Raw genomic sequence first — 18,685 nt, 5'->3', positions numbered from 1 at the left:
AAATGAATATGGAATCATGAAATATAATCAATATAGGATAAGGAACACTTACCCCAATATTTTCCCATGAAAATCGCCCAAATATCGCCTAAACCGAGCTCCATAAACTCAAAAATGAGTATAAATGGCCAGAACCCCGTTTTATAAACCCTCAGTTGTTTCGGGCGTCACAGGTAGCGTGGGGCGCTGCCTGTGGCGCAGTTTCCAGTACCCAAAAATTCCCAGCGCCAGGACTAGCGCCCCACGCTACCCTGGGCGCTCGCGGCGACGGAAAAATCGTCCCAGACACGAAAATAGGCATAACTCTCTCATACGATGTCCGAATTCAATGATTCTTTTTGATATGGCTCCGTAATTTCAATACGGATCTAATACTTCAATTAAAACTTAATTTGGAGCTCATTTGCTTAATGTGATACCACATATTCTCGAAGAATCGACATCGAAACATAGAAAATCAATCCGGAATGAACTCAAATTTTGTGTACAAGTCATAATACCTCGTAGGAAGTTATTCGAGACTTCAAATAGTTGAAAGGAGAGTAATTACTCAAAAAATGACAAGTCGGGTCGTTACATTCTCCCCCACTTAAATATACGTTCGTCCTCGAACGTGCTAAGAGTTGTTTCCAAGCCACCAAATCACTGTTCCATCTTACCACACACGTACCCGGGGGTGAACCCACGTCACACTATTCCATATAGGCTTGACAACACAATCCAACTGAATTCATTAATTTAACTCTAGCCCATAAAACTTGGAGTTTAATTTTCAACCTTTAGAATTTCTTTCAAGATACGAATCTTACATGTACACACTTTATGAGTTTGAACAAGCTGTGTCAAGCCATAACTATAACCACTGATATAATTACCCAGCATATTACACAACTCGCATGCTCGTAGCACTATTGTCGATCACAGTAATTACTCCAAACCAACCAAGTAGTAGTATAAAACCTCATATCAAGCCAAACCTCATCCCAAAACCTTCGTACACTGTTGATAATAAAAGAAACACGCGAAATAAAAAAGTCACGAAGCTTTCTCGCCCCAACCAGAACCATAATTGCTTTTTGAGCCGACTTTCAATATTATCCTCCCTAACATACCGTAATCAAATATGATAGTACCTATTCGAGGTCCAATGACCTTATATTACTAAACACAACTATTTCCACAGACATGTCGCACCAATATAACTCAGAGCCACAACTCATGCCATCTGTGCACCAATACGCAACAATTCAAATATACTCAATCATGAAAAATGACTCAAATGAGAGAACTGCCCTGCAATATTAATAACTACCGCCACAATGAAATGCTGAAAATTCATTATACACCGTAGAACCATCATCCGATTCTAACACAAGGTTCATACCTTAATATAGTTCTACTGCAATGTGTGTCCCCATCCAAACGTTGGTCCATATAATATACCCCGAGCCACCCTGCTCAAAATCAATAACCACGGAGAGGCAAATGACAAAAGTTCCACATAAAACCTGAAAGAACATAACCATTACGCAATCAATCATGCAATACCCAAATACTCATCACGCTCAAATTCCACTATAAAACTCAAATAGGACCGCACTATCTGTGCACATAACCAATGAATCACAACTCCTCGTAGCATAAATGAGCAACTCACAGATCATCTCAGAACACGAATAAGCTCAACATCAACCGAATGTCACATCCCTCAACAATAGCAGTATGGAGCCAACCATTCCAGCTCGGTGTAGAATACACATCTTAATTGGGCCTACCAATGGACCGCCAAATCAACTCGGGTTACCCACAAATAGATAAAAATTCTTCCGAAACTACATAATGACTGAATCATAACACATTCTATCATCTGGCCAGCTCCGGCCACAACTTCACAGTCCATAACCATGAAACAATCCGCTCTTGATAACTCCCAATCTCCAAATCCATAGAACATGCGAATCACCATATTTGATTCCATCTCTACCGCCCGAATGTCTAATACCTCTCTAATATAAGATCATCCCACGAGAAATACTTTAAAAAAAAATTCTTCCGTGCCACTTGTCAAAATTTGAATATCAGCATTCTATCAACAGTGTGAGTACCGCAATACCAATTTATACATCCGGAAGTTAAAATACAGTGCACCTTCTGAAGTCTGCCCCCTTCTCATACAACACCAAGTAGTAATAGTATTCATCTAGACATCGAAAACTGTTCATGCCTCTAAGAATTTATGACCTCCCTTTCAAGGCTAAACCGTGACCTTGCACACGCCAACCTTAATCCCACACAACTCACCGCATCTATTATGCCATCATGTGACAATCACAAGGATCCCATTATCAACTTTCAGTCACCAATAATTTACATACCCTTTTAGTTAGAAACCATTCTCTTGCTTCTTTCCAGGAGGAAATCACAATACATAACACGTTCTCCACACCGGTAGAAACCATCAAGAATTCTTTGGAATCTATTTGCACAACCAAGCCACCAGGACTGAATCTCTCCAACTCATCCAAGCCACGCAGGTCACCAAACCCAAGAATATTGCCACCAAAACATCTGTAAAGTCTTACCACATCGTAATTACCCAAAGGACTGATCTTACCATTACCATACTGGTCCAGTCTACTACCCAGTTGTCCTATTTTCTTCGGGTCCCTTCCGAATTTGTCTTCAGATTGATACTTCTTCTTGATAAAACACCATGATATTTAACCACAACTCACCCTACAAACCTTACCAAAGAACCACAACGCCCTACGGCCCATAAGCAACTGTATTCTTCTTAAGCACCTTCAAAAATACCACAACTATAACACTAACTTTGAGAATACCTTATGTGAATTTGAAATTGTTTTTCTTACCTTCCTTATACAAAAATATAGAATCCTTAGTCATATAAAATTTTTGAAAGTCCAGGCACCATCAAACGCAAATCTCGGATTTTGTCCATACACAAGTCCGAAAATATTTTCAATTGCTACATAAAATTTCAAACCCACTGGAATGTTTTTTCGGGAGTCACCCACTTTGCTCAAATCTAATTGCACCGCCCAAATGGGCCAAAATACACGTGCCCCATTAGCACCACAACACTCAAAGAAGTAACTCTACTTTAACACTACCTATCAAATTCATACTCTGCGCGCACTACATCATTCACCCATAACAACTCACTTATCCCGCGAATTTCATTTGCTCATACGTGCAATATAATCCTTAACCGGGAATTTCCTTATTCGAGACATCCTGGATCTCAACTTTTGCAAGTCATAGCTATCCCATAAGTATGCCTCAGACCAAAATTAAAATTTAACACCTAACTATGAAATCAAATTGTCAATAGCAGACTCCCCCACTTGGCTCAAAGCCATAGATTAAAATATTCCATAACTAACAATACCAATACTCTCTTACTGCTATAATGCCACAGTCCGTCCAACAAAACTTCTTCCCAAGTTCATACAACGCCAACCCAAAAACAAAATACCTCAATCATCCGCTAAGCTTGTATTCATCCTCTTAACACACAAGTCAACTTTCTCAACCAGTTTAAGATTCAAATCTCCACCCATACACCCCGTCGTTAGAAAAGAAACTCTCTACTCACATCATAAGGAATACTCCTACGTAGATTACTCCACAGGGGATAATTCACCTGCTTAGCCTCAATCTGGTATCTTGTTATACCCTTTCGCATTCACAATTACAATGCAATCACTTAGTCTATCTGAGTCCAAACTCATTAACCAGACGTGAGAATTTAGTTTTACCCCAAAATTTAACAATGTGAAAGATCCATCAAAACATTCATACTAGAGACTGTACGCCACATCAATTCGAAAATCAAGCACCCAATGGCCTTTCCTTTACATTTCAAGGAAACACTTCTCGTCATATTCAAATCGTCTTAACACATCCCACATTTACATCATACTCATCACAAAGCCATTCCACCGCTCATCCAGCCACAACTTCCACTCATAGGGATATTACCAGACATATGAGTCCAAATGTACAGGTTACAACTGAAGCTACCGAGCCTAAGCTGCGGTCTAAACCTGGCCTCAAGTCCTCCAGACTGGCCCATCACCAAAACATAGAATACACATCTCGAACCTCGTTTATAGAATCACAAGCCGGCGATGCACAACTGATACCGAGCGCTCATGTGCGCATACGAATACATGGAAGGAATTCAAAGAGTTATATTTCAAGCTGAATCAATTCCGCACGATAAGGAAAGAAAGATGGGAAATTATCCTAAATGCCTTGTAGCCTCTCGAAGATAAGTATGGACGTCATCATACCGATCCGCAAGACTCTACTAGACACTTGCTCATGACTTGTAGAACCTATGAACCTAGAGCTCTGATACCAACTTGTCACGACCCAAAATTCTACTAGTCGTGATGGCACCTAACCCAACCCGTTAGGTAAGCCAATTTCCAACTATCCAATTCCAATAAAATTAATTAAAAGAAATTATCTAAAACTGATACATCTCCCCAAGAACTGGTAGTACAAATCATGAGCTTCTAAGAATAGAGTATACAAAGCGGAAATGAAATAAATACATAGTCTGTTTGAATATTACATAAACAGAGCTTTTATAAATCTAAGGCTACCCTGAACAAGAGGCGGCTACAACAGGAACACAGGTACATCTTCAAGTCCCGCAACCATCGAGCACAGCAACAACAATAGCCAACATCTGCACGCAATATGCAGAAGTGTAGTATCAGTACAACCGACCCCATGTACTGAGTAAGTAACAAACCTAGCCGTAGGGTGAAAGTAGTGACGAGCTTCTACCAAGGTCGGGTCCACAACCAATAGTACACAATAATCCATAACAACATAAAGCAAATAATACCAGAAATAACTCAGGGATAAAACACTCAGCCAAATAATGATTTCAAAAATTATAGTTCTTCCTTCCAAATATCTCAGTGAAAACCCAAATCATTTGCCGAAGTTTCCAATAATATAAATAGTTTGAAAATAATAAATTTCTCCCAAAATCTTGTCAATAATAAATAAGATGTTTCATTTTCCTTCTGGATAACCCGTGTAAAACAAATGCATCACTATGCCCATCTGTCAACAATGTGTGAAAACTCATGAATGATATGATGTTGTACAGCATGAGGTAAAATACATCTCTATGCATGTATGTCATGTGTGCATGCCAATGCAATGCAACTCAATGATAAAAATCATAAACAGCCCCTCGGGCAGAACATAACTCATATACAGCCCCTCGGGCAAACCTCACAGTCACTCGTACCACTCGGGCAAACCTCACAGTCACTCTTGCCACTCGGGCATACCTCACAATCACTCTTGCCACTCGGGCATACCTCACAATCACTCTTGCCTCCCAGTCACTCGTCACTCGGCACTGGCACTCAGTAGGTACCTGCGCTCACTGGGGGTGTGTACAGACTCCGTAGGGGATCCTTCATCCCAAGCGCTATAATCTGCACGGACAACTCACGTGCCATCATATCAATACCTGGATCCACATGGTCAACTCACGTGCTACGCGGACAACTCACGCGCTATGGTATAAATACCTGGACCCGCACAGTCAACTCACGTGCTACGCGGAAAACTCACGCGCTATGGTATTAATATCCTCACAATCAGGCCCAGAGCCTCACTCAGGTATGCTGCAGGCGGGCAGCCCCGATCCACACTCATCCTCACAATTCAGGCCCTCGGCCTATATCAAACATGCTGCGGCGTGCAGCCCGATCCTATGAATATGCAACATGCTGCGGCATGCAGCCCGATCCCATGAATATGAAACATAAATCAGGCCCTCGGCCTCACTCAGTCATAAACCTCTCAAGCCACTCGGGCATCTCAGTTAAACAGGGCATTCGGCCCAAAATATTTTTATGCATCAAAATAGAGTCATAAACCTGAGTTATGATATGCAATGAAATGAATATGACTGAGTATGACTTTTCAACTTAACACAATAATTCACAGCAATATGACCTCTGTGGGTCCCAATAATACTGGCACACAGCCTCAACATGATTGTAATATACTTTTCAGCTCAATGTCTTTAACACATAAAACCACATGGAAAATACCAAGGTTATTTAACTATAACATTCCACATAAACAATTATGTCACAATTTCTATAGTGCACGCCCACACGCCCGTCACCTAGCATGTGCGTCACCTCCCAACAATTCACAAAATTCATATATTCAGGGTTCATACCCTCAACTCCAAGATTAGAAGAGTTACTTACCTCAATCCAAGCAAATTCTCTATTCCAATAAATCTTTTCCTCGTGATTCGTCCTCCGAACACCTCGAATCTTAGTCAAAATAATTCGATACAATCAACACGAGGTATAGGAATCAATTCCATATGAAAATGCTAATTTTCCTAAAAATCTAAAATTTAGCTCAAAAATAGCCCATAGAGCCCACATCTCGGAACCCGACAAAACTTACAAAATCTGAACACCCGTTCCGATACGAGTCCAACCATACAAAAATTATCAAATTCCGGCATCGGATTGACCTTCAAATCTTCATTTTACATTTTTGAAAGATTTTATAAAAATCTGATTTTTCTTCCATAAATTCATGGATTCATGATGTAAATGAATATGGAATCATAAAATATAATCAATATAGGATAAGGAACACTTACCCCAATGTTTTCCCATGAAAATCGCCCAAATATCGCCTAAACCGAGCTCCATAAACTCAAAAATGAGTATAAATGGCCAGAACCCCGTTTTATAAACCCTCAGTTGTTTCGCGCGTCACAGGTAGCGTGGGGCGCTGCCTGTGGCGCATTTTCCAGTATCCAAAAATTCCCAGTGCCATGGCTAGCGCCCCACGCTACCCTGGGCGCTCGCGGCGACGGAAAAATCATCCCAGACACGAAAATAGGCATAACTCTTTCATACGATGTCCGAATTCAATGATTCTTTTTGATATGGCTCCGTAATTTCAATACGGATCTAATACTTCAATTAAAACTGAATTTGGAGCTCATTTGCTTAATGTGATACCACATATTCTTGAAGAATCGACATCGAAACATAGAAAATCAATCCGGAATGAACTCAAATTTTGTGTACAAGTCATAATACCTCGTAGGAAGTTATTCGAGACTTCAAATAGTTGAAAGGAGAGTAATTACTCAAAAAATGACAAGTCGGGTCGTTACACTTGGTTAGCTGAGATTTTAGCTGATTGAGGACCACCACCACTGTGGATCATAGTAGGGGTTCCTATCCTTCGGGCCACCCTAAATTTTGAACCAAAATGGTGGTAGACTTTTGTGTGCAGCCGTATCGACCCGAGCAGAAATGAGAACAATCTTCCTCTTCCCCGAGCAGGTTTGGTGGCTTTGATTATGGCCGGGTACCCAATCAATACGGGTGCCATCATGTCGGCCAACATGACGATAGCTGTCTGAAAAGGTGAAAGCTCCTACCCATATCCCAACACCTTCACAAAATATTTCAACGATGCAAAGGTGGATCCAAGGACATTTGATACTAAAGTGAGGTCCAAGAAGCCCTTCTCATGGTACCACCTACAGGGTGCGGACAACCCAAAGTTCAAGGGTAAGGCCACTACCACCGTTGGTCAGTTTGATTAGCCATAGGTGGTGGGTACAGAGTCTGCTACTGAGCCATCTACAGCTCCCATACCTCCTACAACAACCGAGCCTTCCACCGGGACAACTGACATGCCACCACCTTCATCTTCTAGACCATCACCTTTAGTACCAGCTTCATCCACTTATCCACTCACTGCACTACGAGTCTCCCAAACGTTGGGAGTCTCAATAACTGAATGCAGACATCCACTTCTAAGCTGTCTAACATATCCAGTGCTGTTGCAGCATAGTATTTTACCCCAACAGCACCACAGGTCCCTCCGTCAGTGGAGGAAACATTGAAGAAGATTCTGGAGAACCAGAAGACCATTATGGATACACTGGTGGCTCATGGGGGGAGCTATTGAGGAGTTGGGCAAGCAGACAAAGAAGATGAGGAAATCCCAGGCTTCAAAGAAATCAGTGGAGAGATTGAGGAAGGAGGTGACGAAGATCATAGCCGCGGGTGATTTGACATTTGACCTACTGATGGAGACATATCCATCAGTACCATCAGACCCAGCAGCAGCATCAGTAGAGGCACCAGCTGGCCAGTCTGACGAGCCAGGTCTTGCTGCCCACACTGCTGAGGAGATGCTTCAGATGCTCGCCAACCCTGTTGTTCCCCAGCCAGATAATGATGAGATACAGTTGGAGGAGCCCGAGGGTGGTGATGTTGACGGTCACCCTTATACCACATAGGGAGTTTTCTCTACTCTCTACCCTCCCTTATTTTGATTTTGCTAAGCACTGAGGACAATGCTTGTTCTTATTCAGGGGGGTGGTCTATTTTGGTTTGATTGGATGACATTTGATGACATTGGCCTGTAATAACTTTAATACTCTTTTTCTTTTATCTTTATTTTCTCCCTCATTATGTATATATTCATCCTTCTTGTATATATTCTATTTCTCTCATTTTGTATATTCATTTGCCTTACTTTCAGTAGTTTATTTCATAACTTCTTCATTTTGTTTTCTTAATAGTATAGCTTCTTAGTTACTTTAATAGCTTCTTTTTGATTTGTTAGATCCTTTTTGATTTGTTAGGTTCTTTTTTACGTTTAAGTGAACAATAAGCCTTTGATTTTATTTATGCCACAGTTCTTTCCAAAGGTGGGTTTTGTGTGAACCGGGTGGCTCTTCCCAATGATGGATGGCGTGATAACCTTCTTAAGGGATTAAGTCCGTTCTTGATGTTTAGGTAGAAGTAGTAGTATAAATGAATAAATAAGGGTCGAGCATGCTTCACTTAGTACCAACACACTTAACTACACACTTATGGTTAAAAATAAGTTTTTGGAAAGAAATGGCTCTAGTTAGTGACCTTGTGACTCTTGTGTTGACTTAGGCAATCATCGGGTGATTTAGTTGAACCATTAGCGATTTTCAATCTTGAATGCGGTTGTTGTGGGCCCTCGAATCTATTATCTTTAACAATCCGGTGGTGTGAGAAGTGAGGTATTTTGTTACAAGTCCAAGTACCCATGAGAATGGTCTAGAACTTGCCCCGAATGTGTTTCTAGGCGATATTCTAAGTTAGCTTGGCTAGAGAAGTGATTGTAGGCTCTCCTTGAACCGTTTTGAAACCTTCCATGGCCCACAAATGATATCATCCTTAGTCAACCCTTTTTAGCATAAGGCCTCTTATATTCAATAACCACGTTACAAGCCTTTACCTGTTTTATAGTGACCCTCTCTTGGCATCCAAGCTTTCTTTAGCACTCATGAGAAACAAATGGCAAAAACATAAGTTTAGGGGGGAGAGACGAGTAGTTTAAAGATGGTATCAAGGCACAAAAAGCGAAAAGAGGAAAGGCAAAGAAAAAGAAAGGAAGAAGAAAAGAAAAACATAAAAAGAAAGTGAATAATGCAAAAGGCTTGAAAAGATTCAAAAGAAAGCAAAAGTGCAAAGCATGGAGAAAACAAAGAAGGAGAATATGAATAGCATGACCAAGAAAGAGTTATGTCAAGTCTCTCTAGTTCCTCTAAGGAAAAAGAAAATGACCCAAAGAGTCGGCAAAACATGAGCCACAAAGATAAAATAGAGTGCTAAAGGAAAGATGAACCAATTCCATTCCAATATTTCCCTCCTTAGTCCAAAAGCCTTCATTACATGCCAAAAAAAGCCCTACGTGATTTCAAGCAGGGTAAACTTATATTAGTGGTGATCTACATGAGGGGCAAGCATATGGTACTTAGAGCCGGGCTTGTGACATTCTTTTGCGAGTGATGAGTGAACCTTTCTCAATTCAGTGCATTGAGTGCTATATTCTTAAGTGAGATGAGCTTCCGGAGAGTATAGGAGGAGGCATTTGTGATCCACAATGACCTATATGAAAGTGCAAACTTCCTTGAGGAATTAAATCAACTCTTGATGCTCAAGCGTCACATTAGAGCTATTTGTGCTTTAACATTCAAATCATAGGCTTGTTAATAATTCATGAGTATGTGGGTAATTGTTCGTCCCAATTGATGTGTGTTTGATTCAACTTAGGCCAGCTGAAATAGCCCGTTTCTAGTGGAGGTAGGAATTGCCTTAATTGCTTGAGGACAAGCAAAAGCTTAAGTTTGAGGGAGTTGATATTTAGGGATTTTGACTGCTTATTTGCTCTCTTTTACTTACGTTTTAGCTCAAAAATGCTTAAAGGTATTCCCGAGAACTAATGAAATGTGCTTTCTTGCAGGGATATTGGGAAACGAGCCAAAAAATGAAAATCAACTAAGAAGGAGTAAACATTGGACAAGAACCAAAACAAGGCAAAATGGACCAAAGTACGGACCGCACAATACTGTGTGCGGCCGGAGACTCTGAAGAGCCACTGTCAGAATTCCTTCACAAAGTGCGGACCGCACAATTATTGTGCGGCCGTAGAAGACAAGGTTCAGAGAGATGTGTTTTGGGGACCTGACGATGTGCGGACCACACTATTATTGTGCAGCCACATAATGCAAAAGTGGGATCGCACTCATAAATGTGCGGTCCGCAGAAGTGTCCCATGTCCAACCCAAGATCAAGAGTGCGGCCGCACTCAGAAATGTGCGGTCCGCACAATTAGAGAAAGTGCGGCTGCACCCCAAATTTATGCGGCCACAGAAGACCACTTTGTCAAGTTAGCTTCAAAGTGTGGACCGCACACAGAATTGTGCGGCCTCACAACCTCCGCAGGGGCAATTTTGTCTGATAATTTCAGCTCGGTATAAATAGATCTTTTTGTCAAATTTAGGTCAAGTTTGAACTCTAGAAAGTAGATAGCCGTTTTTCCTTTACTGTTTTGGGTAACTTTGTAATAGTTTATCATTTTAACATTAGATTTTCTTCCCTTAATCACGTATTATGAGTTTTATCTTAATTTCTTTTTAAATTTCTTCATTTTCTATGAGTAGCTAAACCCTTAGTTAGGGTTGTGACCCAACCCTAGTATGGGTGATTGATTTAGGACTTATTTATGATTGGGTATATGATATTTAGTCTAGTTCTTGCTTGAATTTGAGAATTGATGGTTGCAAACATTGATTCATACCTAATTGACTTAGTCTCTACTTGAGAAAGAGAAACTGAGTCTAGAAAAACTTGGCTAGCAAGAAATTGGGGTGAACTCGAGAAATTGATAGCCCCAATAAAAGGGTTGAATCTAGAGATAGTAAAACCCGACTTGAGCATCTATCACTTGTTTTGTAAGATACCCATTTGGACTTGAGAAAGCCAAATTAGGCAAAATCACTCAAACTACCAAGAGGTATAGAGTGAGTAATCGCGTGTGATTGCTACATTGTATCCCAACCAACCAAATATGCCCTAAAGCTCTCAATCCGTTAGGTAACCAACTAGGCGGAAGTTACAACCCTAGATCTTTTATAACCTGAAAAATAACAATACCAAAAACATTATCCCTTAGCTTTACAATTGCAAGCATTAGCATAAAAATTGGCAGTAGAAAAGAAATAACCGAATATGTGGAAGTGCAATCTTGGGCACGTCATATACTTAAGCTGGGTATATACCTAATCCAACATAAAGATCTATATGGAATCGACCCCGACTCGCGTTGGGTATTTATAATTGCATCAACCGCCTCACAATCTCAATTAGTGGTGTGAGTTTGGGCGACATCAAGTATAGAATTCCTTATTAATCCAAAATTTATGAGCTGATCTCGTTGCGCTTCTTCAAGACCCCATTTAATCTACATGTGTTACGCACAAATTACTAATTTAGCCTTTTATATATGACAACTTAAGTTAAAAAAATATTACATAAATAAAATAAATTAAAGAAGTAATCGATCAAGATTCATTGATATGTATTGAATTGAATGCATACACTCATAATTTTCAGTTCAAGAACCTTAATAGTAAGTTAGAACGCTAGAAGGGTACTCTTCTGCTTTTGTTTTTCATCGCATTCTCATAGCAAATATTTTTTTAAAAATTAGATAAAAGCATTCTCGAGGAACAAACAATCAATTAAGTTAACGTTCATTTTATAGAGAAAAAGTATAACGTACTAATGAAGTTAATATCTCATTTTATAAATACAAAAAAAAGAAGATGTTTAATGAAAATCTCTCACCTTTCCTTCTTGTTTAGCTGTTGTTCACCTCCCTTCTTGTTTAAACTTTGTTCACAAGAATTTATATATGCTTTGCATTAATTAAAAAAACCAAAATATGACTAAATGATTCGTGTTATAATTCTAATAAAACAAAATCGATCTTTATTAATCAAGCACCTTTTCATTATTCTATCATATCTACATGACTCTTGACATCATACATAAACGTTTTTACAAAAATAATTTGTAAAAAAAGAAATGAGCATTTGATTAATAAAATAGAAGAAATCAATACAAATGTAATACAGAGGAAAAAACAATGAATTACCATTTAAAGGATGCAGATGTCACCCGTTAAATTTTTTAGTTAAGCTATGTTGTAAGAACCTTTCTTTTATAGTCACGACCCGAAATTTCCTACCAACGGGACCATGATGACGCCTAACATTTCACTTGCTAGGCAAGCCAACGTTAGAGAATCACTAAACCAATTCCTTATTCCCATTTAGTAATTAACAATAATTAACTAAGATGAAATATAATAAGTGCGGAATATCATGAAATTATATTAATTACTGCCACCCTAATCTGGAGTCACAATTCACAAGCATTCTAGAATTTACTACAAGTAATAGTCTGAAAGAGATACAACTGTCTGAATGAAAGTAAACAGTAGGGCATAAAATATAGACGGGGACTTCAAGGTCTGTGAACGCCGACAGATCTACCTTGAGTCTCCGGACAGTGGATCAATCACTACTAAAAATCTGCTAAAAACCGACCAACTATTTCCGACAAATATTGGTCGGTCAAAAAAAGCGACCAAAAACCATCCAGGTTGGACGGAAACTGGGATTTTTTTTTATATTTTTTAAAAACTAAATACCGACCAACGTTGGTCGGTAAATTGGTCAAAGAATTGACCCAACTGGTCAAACAAGAAAATTTTGGATTACCGACCAACGTTGGTCGGTAATCTAGATCCAGTTTTTTAAATTTTAATAATTATTTTATTATTTAAAATATTTTATAATATTTAAGAATTTATATTTAATATTACCGAACAACGTTGGTCGGTTAATGTAGGGGAAGCATTTACCGAACAACTTTGATCGGTAATTGTTATTTTCTGTAAAATAACCGACCAAAGTTGGTCGGTTATTACGTCAACATTGATCAAACTTTCGAATTACTTTTATATTTACTATCTAAATAATATAAATATAATTCGTTAACACTTTTGTAATACAAATAATGAATACACTAACATATACTATATATAACATGCTATTTGTAAATTGATTCATCGACTTATAACTTACTTAGATGCATCGATGAATATTAAAAATAAAACGTTTGACCTATATCGACTAATAGTAAAAATAAAATGTCTCGACTTATATCGATTAATCTAGCTATGCCATGCATTATTAGTGATGAATGAATGAAAAATAAAAGGATTAATACTAAACATCTTTGACATATATATATATATATATATATATATATATATATATATGGATCACAAATTAAATAAATGAAAGAAGATATTAGTATTAAGTAAACGAGTTAAATTAATAGGTCAAACATGGTCAAACTTTAACAAGCTATATATATACACACTAACATATACTATAACAAGCTATATATATAGTTAAAGTATTACAGTGAAGTGTGTTTGTATGTGTATATATATATATAAGAACACGAAGCGCTAGGACCACAGGGTCGGGTTCTTTTAGGGATAGACTTGGGAAGATACTAATTAGTATATATACTTTATCATCAAATATATCTATTTGTAAATTGATTCATCGACTTATAACTTACTTAGATGTATCGATGAATATTAATCGATGATTCATCAAAACGTCTCGACCTATATATCGATTAATCTATGTCATGCATTATTAGTGATGAACGAATGAAAAAAGAAGTTATTAGCATCAATTACAATATAGTGTATGTGTGTGTGTGAGAAATTACTCACATACTTAATTATAACTTAGAAAATTTACTTAGATAGATGCTATTATAATTTATTAAAATTAAATAGTTAATATAATTATTTATAAAAATTATGCTTATAGTTTATAATTATTTATAATAATTGTATAATTAAATAAAATAAATGCTTGTAGTTTATAATATTTTTTTTATAGTTTATAATATTTTAAGGAAAAAAAAACACAAAAAAAAGAATTTAATTTTTTTTATAAAAAAACCGACCAAAGTTGGTCGGTTTTTGGTCAAACGGTCAACACTTAATGTACCGACCAACTTTGGTTGGTAATTCTGAAATCAGAGAATTGAAAAACGGGGGAAACCCCCATTTCTCTGAAATTTTCTCCTCGCTTCACTCAAAAACTTCCCCTCTCCTTCTCCCAGCCCTCGCCCTCGCCGTCCAGCCCTCGCCGTCGCCCTCGCCGCGCCCTCGCCGTCGCCGCTGCCGCTGCCACTGCTGCCCCTCTCCTTCTCCATCTCCTAAAAATTCTAGGTTTGAATTACAACCCATTTATTTATTATTTCTAGGCTTTGTTAATTAGTTATAAATTAGTTTCAATTGATTAGTGTTTCAATTATTTGAACATTGCATTTTATTGAGGATTAGGGTTTAGGTCTTGTTTTAATTAGTTTTGTTAATTAGTTTTATTAACTAATTAGTTTTGTTAATTACTCAATTAGTTATGAATTAGTTTAGTTTAGGGTATGGGCTGAATTTCTTTAGTTTAGTTAGTTTATGTTTAAACTCGTAGGATATGAATTGAAATTTTAGTTTTTAGGAATTGTTCTTGTGAATTGAACTTTTAGGATATGAATTGAACTTTTAAGATATGAATTGGACCTTTTGGATATGAATTGAACTTTTACGATATAAATTGGTATAATTAGGAAAAAATAATTATCTTGAATTAACTAAAAAGATATAATTAATTTATAATTGTAGAATAAATTAATTTGTTCTTGTGAATCGAAATTTTAGGGTATGGGTTGAATTTCTTTAGTTTAGTTAGTTTATGTTTAAACTCGTAGGATATGAATTGAAATTTTAGTTTTTAGGATTTGTTCTTGTGAATTGAACTTTTAGGATATGAATTGAACTTTTAAGATATGAATTGGACCTTTTGGATATGAATTGAACTTTTAGGATATAAATTGGTGTAATTAGGAAAAAATAATTATCTTGAATTAACTAAAAAAGATATAATTAATTTATAATTGTAGAATAAATTAATTTGTTCTTGTGAATCGAACTTTTAGGGTATGGGTTGAATTTCTTTAGTTTAGTTAGTTTATGTTTAAACTCGTAGGATATGAATTGAAATTTTAGTTTTTAGGATTTCTTCTTGTGAATTGAACTTTTAGGATATGAATTGAACTTTTAAGATATGAATTGGACCTTTTGGATATGAATTGAAATTTTAGGATATAAATTGCTGAGGAAAAAATAATTATCTTGAATTAACTAAAAAAGATATAATTAATTTATAATTGTAGAATAAATTAATTTGTTCTTGTTTTATTTGTATAGATGGAACATCGTACTTGGATGTACAATAGAAATTATCCTAATCGGCGGGGATTGCGGGAGGATTTTGTAGAAGGGGTTGATGACTTTATTAGACATGCAATGTCACTTCCACCATACCAAAGTGAAGGAGTAATTAGGTGCCCTTGTGTCAGGTGCGATTGTATGAAGTTTAAAAAATCGGAGGAAGTTAAGCTTCATCTTTATAGGAAGGGGTTTATAGAGAATTACTTTGTGTGGACTAATCATGGAGAGATCGATGGTAGCCGTGGGATATTTCATAACATGGTTGTTGGTGAAAGTAGTAGGTCGGTGGAGAATACAAATCTTGATTCTAGAATTCAGGATATGGTTGCGGATGCTTTTGGGGGTGAGCCCAATGAAAATGTTGAACAAACTCCTAATGATAATGCAAAACGTTTTTATGAACAATTAGAGGAAGCTAGTCGTCCACTACGTGAAGGAAGTCCGCACTCTGAGTTGTCTGTTGCAGTTAGATTACTAAGTATCAAATCTAATTGGAATATTTATCAAGCAGCCATGGACTCTTTTATTGACCTTATGAGTGAACTAGTTGACCCTAATATCAACTTACCTAGTGATTTCTATAAAGCGAAGAGATTGGTTTCTAAGTTAGGACTTTCGTCAATGAGAATTGATTGTTGTGAAGATGGTTGCATGTTATATTATAAAGATGATGCAACTTTAGACAGTTGTAAATTTTGTGAAAAGCCTCGTTTCAAGAGGCTTTCCAGCGGGAATATGGTCGCTGTCAAGGTGATGCATTATTTACCTCTTATACCTAGGTTAAAGAGGTTATATGCGTCGATGAGTTCTGCTCCTCATATGAGATGGCACTTTGAAAATAGAAGACCACCTGGTGTTATGTGTCATCCTTCAGATGGAGAAGCTTGGAAGCACTTTGATAGGACATATCCAGATTTTGCTAGTGAACCAAGGAACATTCGGTTAGGTCTGTGTGCGGATGGCTTCACGCCTTTTTCTATATCTGCGACACCATATTCATGTTGGCCTGTCTTTCTTACACCTTATAATCTACCACCTGAGTTGTGTATGACTAGTCCATATATATTCTTAAATTGTATTATCCCCGGTCCACGTAATCCGAAAAGTTTGATTGATGTATATTTGCAACCTTTGATTGATGAGCTAAAACAATTGTGGTATGATGGTGTTGAAACATATGACATATCAACCAAGCAGAATTTTAATATGCGTGCTAATTTAATGTGGACTATTAATGATTTTCCTGCGTATGGAATGTTGTCTGGGTGGATGACTGCTGGGAAGCTAGCTTGTCCTTACTTGCATGGAAAATAGTAAAGCGTTCACTTTGAAACATGGCCGAAAGCAATCATGGTTTGATTGTCACCGTCAATTCTTGCCTGATGATCATGAGTTTAGAAGGATGAAAAATGCATTCAAAAAGAATAAAGTGGAATATGATTCTCCACCTCCGATACTTTCAGGTGAGGAAATTTGGGAGAGGGTCCAGAACTTCAGTAAAGTTACTGAGGCTCCACCTTATAGATTCCCCGGATATGGTGTTAATCATAATTGGACGAAACAGAGTATATTTTGGGAGTTGCCTTATTGGAAGGATAATATTCTCCGACACAACCTTGATGTCATGCATATTGAGAAGAATTATTTTGATAATTTGTTCAACACAGTGATGGATGTTAAAGGTAAGACAAAAGATAACCCGAAGGCTAGAATGGACTTACAAGAATATTGCAGGCGGCCTGAATTACACTTGCAGACAGCAAACAATGGTAAGGTGTTCAATCCCAAAGCAAGTTACACATTCACTTTGGAGGAAAGACGACAAATTTGTGATTGGGTTACGAAATTGAAGATGCCTGAGGGTTATGCTTCGAATCTTGGAAAAAAAGTAGATATGGAGGTAGGGAAGTTGAGCCATTTGAAAAGTCATGACTGCCATGTTTTCATGGAGACCTTAGTGCCTATTGCATTTTGTGGTTTTCCTGAAAGACTCTGGAAACCCATCACAGAGATTAGTTTGTTTTTCAAAGACTTGTGTTCTACCACATTAAGGGAAGAAAACCTACTTCGGATGGACCAGAACATCCGTGTAATTTCTAGTAAGATGGAAAAAATATTCCCATGTGGTTTTTTTTGATGTAATGGAACACCTTCCAATACACCTTGTACATGAGGCACGACTTGGAGGGCATGTTCAATGCAGATGGATGTATCCCTTTGAGAGGTAATATTATAAGTTTGATGTAATATTCTATTTTATTTGAATGTTCTTGGCTAACATGAGATTATGTAGGACAATTGGCAAATGCAAACAATTTATTAAGCAGAGGAATAAGATTGAAGGATCTATATGCGAAGCCTATCTTGCAAAGGAAACTAAACATTTTTGTTCTTATTATTTTGAGAGTAACGTGCCATGTTCTAGGAATAGGCCCAATAGGCACATGGTCGAATGTGTGAATGATCCATTATATCCACCAATGTCCATATTCAATCAACCAGGCCGATGTTCTAAGGATGTTAGAAAGAGAAGTTTGAGTGATATGGACTACAAGTCAGCTACACTTCATGTGTTGCTAAATTGTCCCGAAGTTGTACCATTTCTCAAGTAAGTATTGATTTATTAGTTATCAAAATGTAAAATTTACTGTGACTACATATTGATGCAACTACTAAAAGTATTTGATATGTCACAGTCACTTCGTGGGTCAATTTGGCTATGATGCTGTATATACGAGATTTGATACGTGGTTCAAACAGTTTGTAAGATATATATATATATATATATATATATATATATATATATATATATATATGTAGTGAATGTATAAAAATTGATTCATAAGTTGTGCTAACTTATGAATTTTTTTAACTCTATGTAGGTAAATAATCCAAATAATAGTGTAAATTAATTTTTGAA

Source organism: Nicotiana tomentosiformis, chromosome 2 (assembly GCF_000390325.3).
Source record: "Nicotiana tomentosiformis chromosome 2, ASM39032v3, whole genome shotgun sequence".
In the NCBI taxonomy this organism is placed as follows: domain Eukaryota; kingdom Viridiplantae; phylum Streptophyta; class Magnoliopsida; order Solanales; family Solanaceae; genus Nicotiana; species Nicotiana tomentosiformis.
Note: the sequence above shows the minus strand (reverse complement) of the source record.